The sequence below is a fragment of the Melopsittacus undulatus genome, chromosome 3 (assembly GCF_012275295.1).
Source record: "Melopsittacus undulatus isolate bMelUnd1 chromosome 3, bMelUnd1.mat.Z, whole genome shotgun sequence".
NCBI classification, from domain to species: domain Eukaryota; kingdom Metazoa; phylum Chordata; class Aves; order Psittaciformes; family Psittaculidae; genus Melopsittacus; species Melopsittacus undulatus.
The window spans coordinates 113,169,132-113,186,966 of NC_047529.1; positions in this window are offsets into that span (position 1 = coordinate 113,169,132).

Below are 17,835 nucleotides of genomic sequence, written 5' to 3' on the forward strand. Positions count from 1 at the left end.
CCAGGAAAGGAATTCCTCTCTGCGACGTTCTCCTGCTCACTCTCGCTTGCACTCTCTCAAGGGACACACTTGTCCTGCTTTTGGCATGACTCAACCTCTTGTTGAGTTGACCTTTGCCCCTCTAAATGAAAGGGTTTCATGCCCTGGAAGCTGACTCTTTTAGCAACTTCCACTCAACTGGAACCTTATTCTCCTACAGTAACACTGAGGAAACACAGCAGAATATGTGCATGGATTACTGAAGAAATAATATTCTTGGGGAAAAGGAAAGGCTGGACAGACCTGGAGCTCCTAAGCAGGGTACATCAAAGGGTGCATTACATACAGCTAGAGGATTAATGTCCATATATCTAATGATCTAATTGATGTTTTTATAATTTAGCATATTAGAGAGATTTTAGTGAGAACAACACTTTCAGATAAACCCACAAATTCTAATTATTAGGAAGCTGCTTCTCCTGATCCTATTAATAAAAACTCATATCCTATGTAATCTCTGAGAAGTCAATACTTTCAGAATACACCAGGAGGGCAGGAGATTATTTTCCTCCCGACTTTCAAAAGAAACCTCTAAACACAATAAAAAATAGACTATCAAGAACTGCAATGATGCTTCCTGAATGAATGTACAGAGAAAAAACCAAATAAGTGAAATGTTTTAAACAACTAAAATGAAGGATTTTGAAGGGAAAGAGGAACTTCACTATGAAAAGTGAATCAAAGGACAACAAGCTGCTAAGAAGACAAAACAACCTAAGTAGCATAATTGCCCCTGACTTAATTTTTTATAATGTTTGATAAAATCTGGCAATTGATCCTGCAACAATAGCCCAAATAATCTCATCAGCTACCAGCTAATACTGTCACTGATATTTCAGAAAAGGAGTCAGTTCCATGCTCAAGTTAAAACAATGTGACTGCCAAACACTGAGTAACAAATGCAGGTTCAAAAGCAAAGCCAGAAAATGTGAACAAAAATTGTCCTTACATTCCCAAGTTGTCTGTGGAGAAAGGCTCTGTCCTTGTACGGTTTCCTCTGGCAAGTGGGTATCTGATGCTGTAGTCCACATTAAACAGCAGTCACACCACCGGGCCTCTAACAGACCATGGCAGATTCCCCTTTTGCTTATGGCTGGTAGGAAGGAAGGCAACAAATTCCTCTTTGTTGTAAAATGTCTCAGTATGGAAAAGGTTCAGAGATTCCAGTAAAGCATTTGGAGACAGATCTTAAAAAATATGCAAGCATCTTATCCCCCAGTGAGCTAATGAGATTCCACCTTCAAACCCTGACCTTTGGCCCCACCACACTGCTTTTGGCTGGCTTTTGCTCCAGATCCTGTCTGACCATGTGTTTCTCACAAAGTCCTTTACTTCAGAGATTATTCCCTAGCAATATACTATAAATAAGAATACAGGCTACTCTTTGTAAAGGGCTTGAATTTGAGGCTGGGTCCTATGGTGGAGAAAAGTCATTGAATCTGTACCTGAAGCTACACTCTTTTCTAGAGCTGCCCAAGGGCCCAAAGCAAGACTGGAGATGGGGGGACTGTTCTCACTCATTGCAATGAGAGGGCTGGAGGGAGCTGGATGTGGAGATGATGGGGCGGCCACACTTCCACAGTGGTCTACATGGTTGTACTTCAAGGATAACAGGGTGTTTATTGCAGGAGTGACTTAACAGCACCTGCATATCAAAAGAAAAACATGTATCATACAGGAATATATCAAACCCCTGATGTGGCAGTTTGGGCCTTGAAAAGTATTGACAACAGCTCAAAGAACATGAGGTTTTTATTTTAAAGGACTTCATGGTTCTTTTTCTGAACACATACAGTTTGTGTTCAGGATGAAACCAGGAAGAAGAAAAAGTATTCTAGCTTACAAACACAGAGTTGAAGTAAAACAACTCCAGCTTCTCCAAAACTTTCTAAATGAGGCTTAGAAACCACTTGCAAATATTAGGGCAATAACTTTGATATCACCAACATGGTGAACACCTTATTCACATTTTATGGAGGGTGAAAACAAATTAGAAAGATGCTGTCATTAATTAATATTGTCCTTCTATCTGGCATTAAAGAGAAGCTACATTTTCACCCCACTCATTTGGTGCATGATGATACATCACATTCAGTCCATTATATGGCCTCCACAGTAACGGCCTCCTCCTCATGATCTGTGCCTCATGCCCTGGCTTGTGACTGCTCTGTAAGGCATGACCCATCCCAGTGTGCAGCATCTCACCAGTGCCAAGGAGGCACAGGTAGAGAAGTTCACACAGGGTGATTCACAGGAAACAGCATTGGGAATACCATGGGAATTAGCAGGAGACCCGACAGTTAGGATAGAAGCTAAAATTAACTAGATTCAGAAACGCAGTGTGCACTCATTGAAGTTTTACCTTATGAAGCACCTTCCTCCTGTGGATCTTCGTTGCCCCATTACCCGTGTCAGCCTCTGGAAACCCTATGGGTCTCTCTTTAGGCACAAGGTTGGCAGCACCAGGCTCTCCTGGCCACTGCAGGTGGGTCACTGTACTTCCTCCTAATGTCCAGCTCTGTGAAAAGCAATTCAGTAGACCTGGAGGGAGAAAAGATTTTGGTTCTCATCCAGCAATATGCTTCCCTGGATAATAGGACACCATTTGCCCAGAGACCCCCAAAACCCAGAGCATAGGCTACTAATTCAATCCAGCCTTAACCTGCAGAGCTTCTATGAGAGGCAGACACCCTCATGCCAACCCAAACTGCCCAATTGCAGACCTGCATGTACAGGGGACTGAGCCAAAAGGACCACTTGATCTGCAGATCTAAGTCTTAAGTGAAAGAAAAAGCATAAGAACTACTAGTAACACCTTTTCTCACACCAGGGCTCATTTATGTCTTTGCCTCATTTCTGGGGAGCAATGACCTTGTGTTTGTACAGCCCTTGAGAAGGATGAGGTGTCTGGGGTCCTCTTGTGCCTTTCTGCTTCTCTGCTGTCCTTCAGCTGCTCAAACTCAGGGCAAAATGTTATTTGGAGAGGTTTTGGACACTGCTTTCACAAACAGGCATTGCACAACCAAGTTAGGACTCTTTGCCTGCACAGCAGGAAAATAAACCGGGCTAAGGTTTCTTCAGTTCAACAGTAATGGGGTGGGATTTCATTTAATTTAGTTAAATACTGTTGCTTGACAGAATGAAATGTGATCTCTATGGTGGAGATTAAAACTGGTGGACCTAGAGCAAACTATTTTGGGGTTTTAATTATTCTTCTGGTGAATTATCCTAATTAAATTTGTCAGACAATCATAGGATATACCACTTGTGTAGAAACGGATAATAGGTGGCCATTCATCTCCCGTCTACTAGCTATTATATTGTCCAGATAAAAATCATCTGCTGCTGGAAAAAAATCCCAGCATTCAAAATATGGAATTTGATGCACAATCACGTAATTAACTTTTTCTTAAGCTTGGAGAAAGATGGAGTAAGTGGAGAAATAGCTGTAATTTATAGAGCTTTTGCCAGATTATGTTGTCGGTCACACCCAGGGCTGTACATGAATACAGCTTGCTGGAGGGAGGACCTGGCACAACACAGTGCTTGAGAAGGGGAGGGGAGGGAAGGGAAGGCAAAGATGTTTTCGACTTCTTTTCCAGCTTGCTCAAACAGATAATTGGCCATCTACTGGACAAAACATTACTTCACCATCTTAAAAGATTGGCTGCATATAAAAAATCCTTTCATGCTGCAGCTTGGCTTCAAACTGTTAACTTTTTGCCTAATAACAGCAATAAAATGAAAGTCAATCCACAATAATTCCTCTCACCAGACCTCAGTGACCTAAAATATGTAGACTCCTTTGGAATTCTATTAACCTCAGTGGTTTCTGAAGGATATTATTTATGCAAACATCATCCACGCATCTATATGGAAGATTTTTGATAGACAGTGTTAGAATTTTATATTGCATATGTCTAAACTTACACTTCAGACCACTTTGGTCATACTGAAGAATAGGATTTTTGACCTCATAAACTGTCATTTGCGATTTCATACATGGGCTTTAGTTAGCAACTAGCATTCCCAGTTGAATTCCGAATTTCTGTTCTGCATAATAGCCAAATATCTGCTACTGCTAGAGATAAAGACACCAGAAAGCAAGAAGCAAAACCAGATCAAAAAAAGCTAAGCAGCTTTATTCTATTTTAGGTTCTTTGAGGGAATGATTTTGAAAAACAGATATTTTAAAACTTCCGGTAACACAAAAAACCCACATGTGTTTAAGAAGTGGGTTTTTTTTCCCCATACAAGATGCTAAGAACCATGGCCTGATCCTCATGTCAGTGCCCTGCTGCTCCACCGAGCTTTTGAGTCACCTCTGTGGCTCTTGGGGAATGTGTGTTCTCCCTCTTCCCATCTGGGACAGCCTGTCCACAGGAAGGGGATGTGACAAGGAATTACACTGCTACTGCTGGAGCAACCTAGGAAGAGAAGTAGCAGTGAGAGGGATTCTCTAAGTTACTCTATGAGAGCAAAATGGTGACTGGAGACACACAGGTCCACCTGCTGCCACTTCAACATCAGCAGGTAGGTGTCCAGACACCTCCAGGAAAACAGGGCTCCATCACACATAATGGTTACTTAGGAAGACAAAACCCCATCACTCTGAGCATCTCCCCTTTCTTCTTCTACCCCGAGCTTTATATGCTGAGCATGATGTTATATGGTGTGGAATATCCCTTAAGTCAGCTGGGGTCAGCTGTTCTGGTTGTTTCCCCTCCCAGCTCCTTTTGAACCCCCAGCTTCTTTGCTGCTATGAAGAACCCTACCTCTGCCAAAACCAGCACATACTGCCTTTGACCAGAGTCATTCAACCAGACCAGAGAATATGGTTCCAGATTTTTGTCAACAGCTGCAAACTGATGAGCCATTTTAGATGCAGTGGTCCAGAGAGATACAGGTTTGCATGCTAACTCAAGAATTTAAACCTATTTTATTCATAGAACAATTACTGGGGGAGTGTAGAAGGGAGCAGTCCTGAATTTTAGTTTCTCCTCCTCGTGATCATGATGTTTAATCAGATCATCAATATGAAACGCATTTCAGTCATGGCATAGGGATGAGGGATGCCTCCGTGGTGTCTGGGACTCAGCCTCAGACCCCCTGCTTATATGGGTACCTTGCTGTGCCCGGCTCCTTCTGCCTCTGTGGAGCAATGCTGGTGCAGAGGGGTGTGCGGGATGGTCCATAACCTCAGACCAGCCTGGTGGTCCTAAGTGGTAGATCTCATCTCCCTCTGGCTGAGCTGCCTATGGCCTGCATCCTCCTGGTGATTGCTCGTATGAGGAGGGCATCATCTGCAAAGAGAGCAGCAGCACCTCCTCCCACCAGCCAGCAAACACCACTGAGCTGTGAGCATCTTTGCTTTGTTGGGGCCAGTTTCTGCCAGTCCCTGCCAAGCCTTCCCATAGAATGAGTGTCCATGGGCTCCCAGCTGAGGGGGCCAAGTCCCATATCTGCTGAGTTTCTATGTCTCAGGCAGGGAGACACCTTGCAGCTCACATCGAGGTGGTTCTGAGCACGGGGACAAGGTAAACTGCAGTCACTCTCAACTGCTTCAGATCTAGTGCAAAGGTTCATACTCAGCCCTTAAGCCTTAAGGACATGCTGAGTGGGAGTTTATACTGCATTTCTGCCTGTAGACACACTGTGTCAGCCCATTCTCTCTTTATTCCTTAGCTCTTCCTGGTTTTCAATTCCTTCAGTGACAAGAGATCCAGCTCCTGGTGCGGTCACAGCCACTTTGGGGTTGGAGGATCACCTTCAGTTCCCAATTATGCCTCTCTCTGTACAGCACAACTGCACTGGCTGGTCATGCTGTTAGATCATATTGCAAATTCATGTCTAATTTGACCCTGAGGTCTCCTTCGGCACTGCTGCTTTCTAGGATTCTCCCTCCCTTTGAATGTCTGTGTTTCAAATTACGTTTCCTTGGGTGTACTGGGTTACATTTTCCCATGAATGTCACTGTTATTTTCCAGTTCTATATGTTTAATCACTTTACTTCTACATTTATTACCTCTGTTTTCATTGATGCTTCCAGCTCCTTCAGATGTGTGGAAATAAGGACACTGAAAATAGAACTGTAGTACTATCTGCAACTTCTTTGTTATTAAAATTGTCCAGCACCCTTCCCCTCTGCCTTATTGAAAACACTCAAAAAATGTGGGAAATATCCTCTATGTGACAGAAACTGTCACTTTGTCCATTTCCCAGCCTCCATTTAGCATCTCACAGTTTTAGAGTCAGTTTTTAACCAACCAATCCATCAGGCCCATTTGAAAGTACATAAAGAAAGAGATCTCTGATGACAATCTGTAGATACTTCAATGAATTTTACACTGTGAAAAATGCCTTATTTTCATAGACTACTGATTTTTGAGGTATTTTATGAAGGAAATCTTGTGTGATGAGTCATCTGGTTTCCACACATTCCCAACTCAGAGGTGACGTCCCCTGAGGCCGGGAGCATGATGCAGCAATCAGTTGCCGAGACAACAATCAGCTTGAATCTGACCAGAACTGGATGCAGCTTTTAGTGAAGGAGAACTCTAGATTGCCATTGGCTTTGATGGCACTTGCCTTGACTGCATCTAATTTGTCATTAGGCTTTCTCCACAGTTTTCATTACAATTTTGATTTAATGTACTATTTATGTTTCAGTAACAGTCCATCATCTAAGTCAAGGAAACTGTATTTACACTGACAAGACAATCCTGACATATTTATAAAGCTTTTTTTTCCTGACTAATCAGAAGAGGATCTCAGGCTGCTTCTCCAGCTTTTAAAGGATCAAAATGTTGTGCTACTGAAACTCATGGGCATGGTAGAGTGATTTCCCAGTCACTCCTAATGAAGAAATTCAGATCAGATGTAATACTGTATTCTTAAACCAGAACTATTAAGGCAGCTTGACAGGGCAAAACAATAAGGTGGGGAAAAGTGAGGTGTATCTAATACACCAAAATAGGTATTAGAAAATTCTACCAGTGTTAAAGGAGCAGTACTAATGGGAGAGGTAAGACCTTAACTACATTTTCTGCTGTATATCCCGTGTGTCAGCAGATCACATCATCCTTTCCATCATCCCCAATATTTAGTTTGGTTTTGAATTTGCTGTTTGCGAAAAGTCCCCAGAACAAATGTGTACACTTAGGGCAAGGTTCCTCTGAGGTTTCCAGGCCTTTTAAGAGAACTAAACATACACACAAAACAGGCACAGATAGCGAATTGATTTCACTGATTCAAGGTGCTTTCAAAGTTTATCACATATGTTCACAGTCCTTTTCATTTGATGTAGTTAAGTGCTCCTTGTTATATCTTAATTCAAAAGTTTCCATTGAAAATTCAGCATGACAGAAAGTAAATAAAAAGGGATTATTTTTGAAAAAAACCAAACCCATTAATTTCTCAATATCATCTTTTGAGAAGCAAACCCCCATAAAGAAATAATGTTTTTTAAGAGCCATCCTTTCATTAGGTGAGACCCCAAAAATTGCCCGGTGGCCCCTTGCCATGGTAATTCCCAGGCCCGTTTTAAGGACCACTCCTTTCTAAACCTTGTGGCTGGTGGTAGGATGCTGCTGTGCTCTTGCTGCCCTAGCCAAGTTTTGCCAGCACCCACAAGAAATAAACCATTTCAGTGTTCAGGCTTTCCTTGGTGTTGAACATAACCAGGAAGACCAGAAGTATAATCAGAGCATTGGTGGCATTATTCATCAATGTATGACCATCTGCAGCCAGCTCCAGACCTTGCCATGCCAAAACATAAGGGTGTTGGAGGCCACTGGTTTTGATTTTCTGAGCTTCCCAACAGTCAAATGTTTTTTTGTTAAAGCTAACATTAAAAAACAAAACCAAAAAGAGAACATGCCCCATGATCCCATTCCCAGAGGCCAGATTTTACTCTCATTTGCTCTAAAACCAGGAGCAACAATAAAGTGGCACCAGTCCGACTAGGCTTAAAATCAAATCTCTAACCTTGCACTTTAAGATAGCTCCCAATGCTGAAAGAGCACAGTGGTAACATCAGGTTAAATTCTGTCTCTCTCAGTTTCACCAGCGTATTTTCCATCACCTTCAGTGTGTCCAGGATTCCACTCTGAATATTTTGCTTTCTTTGAGGGAAGAATCTGCATTCATGCATTCAGAGGAAAGCACGCTGACTCGCTGGAAGTACTGTCTGTGCTCAGTGCGGAAACACAAACAAGAAACAATCGGCTGCATTAATCCTCTCTGTTCTTTTCTGAAGTAAAATTGCAGATAGCTTTTCCCCCTGACTTTATTTCTCATCTTTGCAACAACATAAACGTGCTTTAAACACAACCTGTGTGCAGAACAGGGTTAAAACATAAAATATCACAAACCCAAATCCCTACACCAAGGGACCAGGGACTCGGGAAGAGAAACTGCTAAATGCTTCTTGTCAGTCTAGAAACCATGCCACTGCTAAACCTGCTCATTTCAGAGATTTATTTTGCTAGAAAGGTTTTTAATCTTCACATTTCAGTTCCTCAGAGGAGGAAAACCTTCCAAGTTCAGAGTCTGCAGCAGTGGTGAATCAACTATTGTAATGTGCTGCCTCTTAAAATACTTCAGGGTAGTCAGGCATTAGGAAGGCTCCTATTTTGTGTGAACTGATCAAATACAGATGTTGCCAAAGAGTTGACCTTATTGACCGTGACTTAACTAGAGATTGAATGGCAGACAGACGGTCAGTAGTAGGGTGAAACCATGTTTTGGCGGTAGGGTGTAAATGCATATACAGTTTACAGGATGTGAATGACACCGAGCAAACATCTGTTCTGTTGATAAATACTTGTTTTACTTCCAAAAATTTTTATCCCAGGGAAACACGATTAAAAATACATACTGGCCAATATTGTTAGGTGTTTTGTGTGCGTGTTGTGGTCCTGGAAAACTTGAAATAGAAAAATATTAAAAATGGTATTAACTTTTCTCTCTTCCTGCAGTATCAGATTTCATATAAAACTCATCAGCTGAGCTGAGTATTAGTCTTGATCAATGGCAGGAAACCAGGGGATCAAATGTTAATAAATCAGAAACAGATACCTCCACTTGAGCAGAGATATATCACCAACCTGAAAAATAGGGCAAATTATTTGACAACTTTTATATGCATATGCCTAGAGAAAATGAAAGCTTTTCATAAGATTCCTTGAAAGCTGAAACAAAGAGCAAGCATGGAGAAAAAGTAGCTTAATGAGGTAGAACACAGAACATGAAATCAGAGTCCTAGAACCACCTTCATTTTCTTTGGGATTGACATGATAAAAGAAGATAAAATGAAAAGGCTTTAGCTAACACCAGTGCATTTATACAGCAAATTAGTTCTGTCCTACTGCTATTTGGTGTTTGGGTGAAGGTAATGAAGTAACCAAATAGGCCTTTTTTACCTCCTTTTTTCTCAGGAGCTATATAGTAACATCACAATTCTAACAAAACCTTTACAGTAAGTCGAAGTGCTCAGGGACATGCAGGGCTCCTGACGGTGTGAAAACTCATAAAGGCACAGTGACCAGCTTTAAGGTATGATACCCAACTACACTAGTTCAAAGTTCCTTACATTCATTTCAGATAAGCATCCTTGGACTGTGGTCTTCTCTTTAAATTGAAACTATTTGCTCCTGTGCATAGCCTACTAAATTTAATTAGAAAATCCTGGTAGACCAGCAGAACAAAATTCCCCTTCCTTCCTATTTTCTCATTCCACAATCTATCACCTAGAGGAATTAGGACCAGTGAGGGATCATCTTCACTGGATTAACCTTAACTAAATTGTATGCATCCAACATGTGCTCTTTTGATTAACTTGAGCCTGGACTGCTGCCTATGGTACACCCACCTTGTAATTCTACACACTTAATTAATTTCAGATGAACTGAAAAAAGGATACATTGAATTCTCCAATTAAAAACCTGATATTAGTTGATGTATTTTAACTTGACATTTCATTCTCTTCCTGTGCAGAGATAGGAAAAACAGAAAACAAGAGAGAGGTGGAAGTGAGGAAGCTTTGCCAATAAGCTTGTAACGACTTTTCAGGGCCTGATCCTGCAGCAGTCTAAGCAAATAATTTCCCCCCCCCCGACAAGAAGAGGAATTTTGGCCAAAGTATCAATCCCTACATTTAAAGCATAAAATGCAATAAGCAGGAACAGGGGTTTTTTTTCCTCTTTCAAAATGATAAATAAGCATTATTTAAAACCTCCTCACCTTAACTCAGTTTTCCATATGGTTTCACTCATGCGTGGGTTTTCCTTGTTATTAAAAAAAAATATTATAATGTCACTGGCTATGGGCCCAATCCTCCAGGCCTTAGTCCCACAGGCATATTTTTCTCTTCTCTACTGTCATGGGGAGCTGCCTAACAGCCCTGTCTTGCATGCGTTTGCCCAGATAAGTAACTTTGCTTTTGAATCTAGCCCTGGTGAATTCAACAGCATTTATCAGAGGAGTTGAATGACTCATGTAGAAAACTATTTGCAGGAATAGGTCCTAAAAATGTTACTGGAAACACAAAGAAATGTCCAAAGAAAGACAGAAGGAAAATACTGTTCCCTAGCTCATTTTGACCAGAATTAACTCAGTTGCTAATAATAAAGCAGGGCACTTACTCTCCTCAGAGCAAATGGCAGCGAGTACTGAGCTTCTCGCTTTTAAAGCATAGCTCTGCTGAAGTTTCTCTCCAAGACTGCTAGACGTGTGGTTTCACTATAGTTGATAGGATTAAAGTGAAACCTGCACTGAACTATTTTGCTCAAATGGAGATTGCCTGTTCGGCATCTTTCAGGATTGCGTATTAAGTGAGAGCAAAATCAAGTTCACAGGAAACAAGATATATTCAGCCAAGTGTTTTTTAAATTAATTCTGTCTCTGTAATATCATTCACTGTTTCCTCTACAGAAATCAATATTCTAACATGCTGTCAGAAACAAATATTAGAGACATAATTCTGTTGATGGCATCTCTAAGGTAGCTATCAACACATTGTGCACACTTTATATTAACTGCTTGAACTTGATTTTTCTACTAATAACAACAAAAAGCTGTAGACAATAAGATGGCCTAGTAAGATTTTCCCCCCTAATTACTATTTGATTACTTCATCAAATTCTCAAATAGTATTTTGTTATACACATATGTTTATTATGAATTAATATTTGGCTATTATTAAGAGATGGTGAATTATCTGGGGCCGATTTGATTTCTAGTCTTTCAAAAGCCACAGAGAAACATATTAGGTAGAGCATCAGATAAACTTTTCAAACCATCTAAATAGTTAATGAGTCTTTGCCTCTCTGCAAAAGGTACTTTGACACCTTAATCAGTTCAGTGATCTCCCAAGTCATGTGGATACCTCTTATGATTTTACTTCCCATTTGTACTTTGTTAAGAAAAAATAGACGAAAGAGTTTGCATAGTAAAGTCCCTTATGACAAGGGAAGAAGCAGTGATAGATAGCCCTTAAGTAAAATTGTCAGCATTTGGGGTCATTTTAAAACCATAGAACATGAACACGTGCAATTCCTACCAATTTTCCTTTGATTATATTAATTTCAAGCAAATTATATTAATTTCAAGGAAATTATATTAATTTCAAACAAAAAGTATAATAAGCTTACATTTTAAATGGCCTGTTTACAAATGTCTGGGAAGATGCAAAGAATACTTGTGATATAGAAAAAAACAATGAAGAGTACAGAAAATAAAGGCTTCTTAATACCAGCTTACCTCATAGCCAGGGAGTATGCGAGATCTTGTGGCCGAATACATTGTTTTTATTAGTGTCAAGTACTTGATTTAAAATAAGACCTCGTCACCTTGCAGAGAGATATTTTTCCTGGGCTATATGCACGTATCTATTTATCTATTGAGTGTGAGTATATATACACACACACCTAGCAGTAGGCCTGGTTAATGTCGCCTTGACTGAGAGAGGATGTTAGTAATTACGATTTCTCTAAACACTACTTTAGCATAGTTTAGTGTATCAGCTGGCTTCTGCTGCCAGAGGACCTGTGCTGCCTACTGGAAGTGGCTGCAGAGCCAAAAGCCACAATAAAAGCCATTTCCATTCAGTGAAGCTCAGTGGCTTTTTGCTGGTGATTCAAGAGAAAGGGAGTTTTTTGGCTGTTTTTTTGGGATGCTCACAGGCAGCGGGGAGCATCTTTGGGCAATGCTGCGTGGGGAAGCCCAGAGCTAGTGCAGAACACAGGCAGCAGCTACCAGGCTGGTGTATCCCAGATGGGAAAGACCAGGGAAGCAGAGCCACAGTCACACTGCCAATGCCCACTGAGCAGGAGCTGTTGGCAGGGATGAGACATTAATCTTTGGCTGATGCTGAAATAGCCTCGGTGGCACTTCTGCAGCAGCTGGAACTGTCCCCCACCTGTGCAGGGAGGCTTTCGAAATGGACATTCTCCGGTTCCTTGTTCCTTCCTCCTGAATGGGGTTTTAAAGGATCATGCTGAAACAACAAACACAAGCTGAGAGCTGTTAATACAGCAACCAATGCTGCAAATTCTCACACAGTTATTTTTCTCTTTCACAGGCAACACTTCTACTGTTTTACAAATAGACTGACTAAGGTTCTCGTGCATTAACACTACGACAAGTAACAGCTTGCATGCATTAGTGCTAGAATGAGTCCGTATTAAGAATAGCTTCTGGTCTTACATTTTATGAGCCCAGTAAATCAAGAGCATTAAGGTAAAAAATGACATTGCTGTTTTCATGCAGTATCTGCAACCCAGAAATGTTCACGTGCAAGAACATCTGAGAAAAAAACAAGTAAAATGCATCTTCCCCTCACACCATTTATTATTTCATGCTTAGGTCACTTTTAAATCTCTCTTTAGATCTGAGAGGTTCCTTGAAACAACAGTTTTGGTTTTGGTTTTGGTTTTGTCCCTTTCTTTTTCCTGCGGTCTCTACAGTACCTTTTCCATAAAAAGAAAAAGCTTGCTTGGTGATAGACTTCACAGCACAAACCCTTTACATGTCCTCTAGATGCACTGATTTTCTCAAGCAGCTCTCAAATACTTCCTTACATACTTGAGAGCTTTCTATAGTATAGCACCAGGTGGAATGTTAAACATCTTTAATTTTCACCTTGAAGCATTCTTACATCAAAGCACTAATCTCTATTGTTCAGTTTTGATTACAGCATTGCTAAACAGTTTATTAAGCAAAAAGAAATGTAAAGAATGTATAAAAAGGCACAGTATTATTCTGGTGACAGCTTCCTGGTGGCCCATCATATATGAAACAAGCTATTAGGAATGTGTTTCAAACTGGCACCATAACACACATTTCAAAGCTGTTAATTGTATAAATGGTTACTGACTGTATTTGGATGGTTTTGAAAAAGTGCATATGTAATAAATCACCTCATGAAAAATATTCATAGAACACCCTCAGCTACCATAGTTAGGAGACAGCCTCCAGTTTTTATCAATCACATCTACAGCAATTAGCTCTGATATTGACCAAAATTAGAACTTGATCCTTCAAGCATTTACACACATGAGTATTCCCACAGGGGCTAGTCAATATCCTCTGTACTCATGGAAATATTCACATGCATATGGTCAATCATTAGTTGTTCTTCAGGAAAGGGGTGTATTATTCTAACAGTGGGCCATTTTTAGGGTTCAGTCCTGCTTATCCTGAATTTTGGCAAAATGACCCATGTCAGTAGCAATCAGATTTGGGGCAAATACAAAACAAATTCTGAAAACAGTAAACATATTTTTCCTTTTAGTGCAGTAACTGCTCTTAATATTAAACCCTGTGCTTGACATGAATAACCACCCAGCAGGGAGATACAGAATACAAGATAACTCAGGCATTAAGTGATTTTTCTGCAGCCTACACAGTGCTTTCAATATTGACACACGCTTCTCATACTTCCAGTTGTTTCCCTAAAAGTAATGCCTTTCTTAAGTGTAATGACTTGGTTACATACAGAGTATTCTTGCACTGGTAAGAGCTAGTGAAATGCAATGCCTTTCACATCAGACTGTTTCTAAGCTGTAATGTAATTGGTATTATTTATTGAATGACTTCCACCAAAGGCAGAAGAAAGATATAGCTGCTGCTTTCAATTATGCAATCAAGAATGTAGAAAAGCAAACCTGTAGATATGGAATGGAAATAATTATATCTGATACAGCATGTCAAACAACAATAGTGTTTGTGCTAATCACATTTTAGAGGACTATCATAGTTGATTTTAATACAAAATGGAAAACAATGAATAAAGTCTGCTGACCTATCCCTAACCATACTGTTTAATCAACTCAGTTCTAAACCATTGTTGTCTTACACAGTAATCCAATATGCTAGTTCCAACAGATTCTCTGCCATCACTATTTGAGAAATCAATATTGAAGCTAAATCAGACTCCTACCAAGAACTCTGCAGTAATGACAACCTGATATCCCCCCAGCTATCAAACATTGTGGCTTGCTTTAAATTCATCTGTTGCATTCACAGTTACACAGATCAAAGCTACAGCTTCTGGGACAAGGGTTTTTGGGAGACTCCCACCTAGCATGTTTCAGCCCTCAGGGCCATTAGGGGCTGAGACCTTCCAGCTCTGGGTGTTATTGAGGACTGAGCACTCTGAAAATAACCTCAGTCATACGAGAACCTCTGAGATCCTGGTGTCCACAATAAATGGAGAGAGCTGAGTCCTCCCTGGCATCCCTAAGAAATAATGGCAGTCTTATTTCCAAACCACCCCATTGGTTGACATGACTTCTTGCCCCACTTCACCTGGGAGACTTTCCTCTCTGGCTCTGCCCTCCTCTAGAAGGGATCCCCAACCCTGTCTACCTACCCCAGAAGGGATCCCTATCCTACCTACCCACCCAAAAGGGAACCTCTGCCCCTGCTTGCCCAACATGGGTCAGCCAGGGGCAGGCAGCATGTGTACAATTCCATGAACAGACAGTGTGATAGGGGCTCCAAATCCCTTGCAAATGTCACCAATAATCTCCAAATCAGGGCAGCATAGAGGGCAGCCTGACTACAAAGCCAGCAAAGAACAAACTGGTTAAATATCAGTACAAACATGCTGTATGGTTGCTCATGGAAATTGGCAGCTAGTGAATTAATCAATGTGAATTTGCTAGGCAAGAGGTAGAAATCAGATGATCTTTATAAATTGTTAGAACTGGGTTTGTCTCTTGCATTGATTCTCCTTGAATGACTTGTGAGACAGTGTAAGTCTATTTGTCTGTTATATTAACTGGACACTCCAATCTTATAAAAGATACTACCTCTGAGAGAAAACTGTGTGTATAAAATAAAAACATGCATTTTGCTCCTATACAAATAACTACCAATGTGCTTAAACACTGGTAAGTTCTTTAACAACATTAATAACATTCATATATTCATCATATTTATAATGAGTTTATAAGATTTTAATTATTCAAGATACCAGAATATCACGCACTTTAGGTTAGCTATTGCAGCAAACCTACAACTGCAGTATCTCAACATAATGACTTTATTTGGCATTCTTGTTTTCCAGAAGGGTTTTTTACTTTTTTCATGACCATTTCCTATAAACAGATATAAGTAACACACACTTCAGGAATGTATTCATTTTTATCCTGGCATTCACATCTGTCCTTGTTTAATGCTCTGCTGGTGGTCTGGCTCAATGGTATGCCCACTGCAACGCTCATCTTAAACAATATTTACATTGATTAGGGACCCCAGTGCACTGGAGGCACTTATTAGAAAATGAACACAATATCCTGAGACAATAGCGAGTATCTAACTGTTTTCTTTCTGAGCAGAAAGAGATGTATAGTGCAAGTGTATAAACAATTGGCTGTCAAAATGGGAAGGTGATGGAGAAGAACGCTGTGTGAATGTATAACATAAAACTCCGTGTGCAAAACATGCTGTGGATAATCATGCAAGGAATGGGAGCAGTGATGTGTTTTTATTCAGATTATACAATTCTGAATACTTTCTTTTATGCATATCACAGTAAAACCCTGTCCTACCAGTAAAATCTTATACGTACATTAAATTAAACATCAAATTGAAGTAGGAAAGCATATTTATACAAACAAAACTATATCACAAAATATGCTTGTGCCAAAACCAAAATGGAACCATTACTCTGCGATGGTGAGGAGAACCCATTAACATTGCCCATTAAAAAAATAGAAAAGAAAAAAAGAAGCACTGATTACAAATTCAAATCACTCATACGAACAGAATTATGTCTGTCTTATTATGCTGTTGCTTTCCTTAATGTTGGCAGTCTACATTAACCCTGAGTAATTTATATCTGACATAAATAGCCAAAGAGGAGAGTGTATGGCGTGATGGTCATCTTCCCCACGTGTCTAACCAATAAAAGCAATTAGACAGTTAATAATTCCTTAAGCTACTACACCCTGACTGCTTGCAACCCCATTGTCTCCTGTGCCTTAGCAACATGTGTTTCTCAATATGGTTACTTACCTTAAGTCAATTAACATGAGGCCAAGTCCTGGTTAAGGAAGGTGGTCTGAAATGTTTGCTCAAATTATAAATCAAACCCCATGCTTGATTACTCCATGATTTTTAACTTGTCCTGCATAAACATGAGGGCTACAGATTACCCTGACTCCAGTACTTAGTTGATATGAGTGCAGAAAATATCCTTCCCTAGTGAAGACACCCCAGTGATGGTCCACTGCCCTAGAAAAGGAATGCAGAAACACACTACAAAGCACATCTGTGAAGATATATGTGCCCCCCTTTGCTCTGACAGCTCCTTATTATTCAAGATACATTACATTTGTTCTTTTTTGTACAGTGGTTAGGGTTTGGACTTAATTCTGTGAAACAGTTTTGAGGATGAGAAATCTGAAGCATGTTGTCTCTGTGAGATGGCTGAGTCCAAATTCTATGCTGCATATTGTTCTGGATGTGAAGGGGTCCATAGAAGTATAAAGGTCTTTTCTGATTGTGAGGGTCTGAGCTACTAAATTTGGGAAAACCCCAGCTCAGTGGTGCTATGGGAAGTAATGGCAAAGCCTTGATGAAAGTGGGACAAGAAAAGCCAGAGGATATCTGGGCAAATTGCTTGAAACAGTTTAGGCATGGGACCCCAGACCTTCAATCGTGATGGCATTCATCAGGGCTCTTTAGAGAACAAGCAGCACAGGGGCAGTGAGGGGCAACAGCAGAGATAAAGAGGATGCTTAAACAACTTCTTTTTTTATCTCCAGAAATCTAGTGTTTTCATATCTATAAACACAAGAGTTTAAGAAATCCACTTCTTAGTCCTTAGTAGTAAGTCCACATTAGCCAGGAAGAACAAGGTACTCACTTTTGTGTGAGCCCTATTTAGATGCTCAGGAGCATTTGGAATACAAGCAGAGGAAGAAGCTGTGAGGTGTCAGGGATAAGGGATGGGAAATAACATGGTGTTGTGAAGCTTGTAATTCATCACTGGGTTTTCTTTCCTCTAGTATCAGCCTCTTCTGTCTCCAGCTGCATCCTCCAAGCAGACTGAGAGATGGAAGAGAGCACAAAGATAGTGTGCGTCTTGCTGATGTTCCATGTCACTGAGGGGTTTTGTGGCCATCACTGAGAGAAGCCTCCTCTCTGTGATTTCACAGGTGCAGATTGTGTGTGATCTGAGATGCCATGCAGTCTGAGCTCCTCACTCCAACCCTAGCTCAAGGACAGTGTGTGTCCTCAGTGTGCCATGCCACAGACCTCAGGGAGCTCCAGTAATATTAAAATGGA